The sequence below is a fragment of the Nyctibius grandis genome, chromosome 3, assembly GCF_013368605.1.
Source record: "Nyctibius grandis isolate bNycGra1 chromosome 3, bNycGra1.pri, whole genome shotgun sequence".
NCBI classification, from domain to species: domain Eukaryota; kingdom Metazoa; phylum Chordata; class Aves; order Nyctibiiformes; family Nyctibiidae; genus Nyctibius; species Nyctibius grandis.
The window spans coordinates 295,289-295,525 of NC_090660.1; positions in this window are offsets into that span (position 1 = coordinate 295,289).

Here is a 237-nt window from a genome sequence, read left to right on the forward strand (position 1 = left end):
GCCGTCACCCGCGCCCGCCGCCGCTCCCCAGCCCCGCCGGCAGGTGGCGCTGCCCGCCCGCGCCGCGCGGCCGCCCCGCCCCTCGCCGCCCGCCCTCCCACCCAGGTGAGGCGTTAAAGGGCGGGGCCGCGCCGCTGCGCCCGGCCCGCTCCCTGCCCTGGCGCGGCGCGCTGCCGGCCGCCCTCCCCGAGCAGCGGCGGCGGGTGGCGGCTCGCCGCGGGGAGCCCGGCCCGGCGC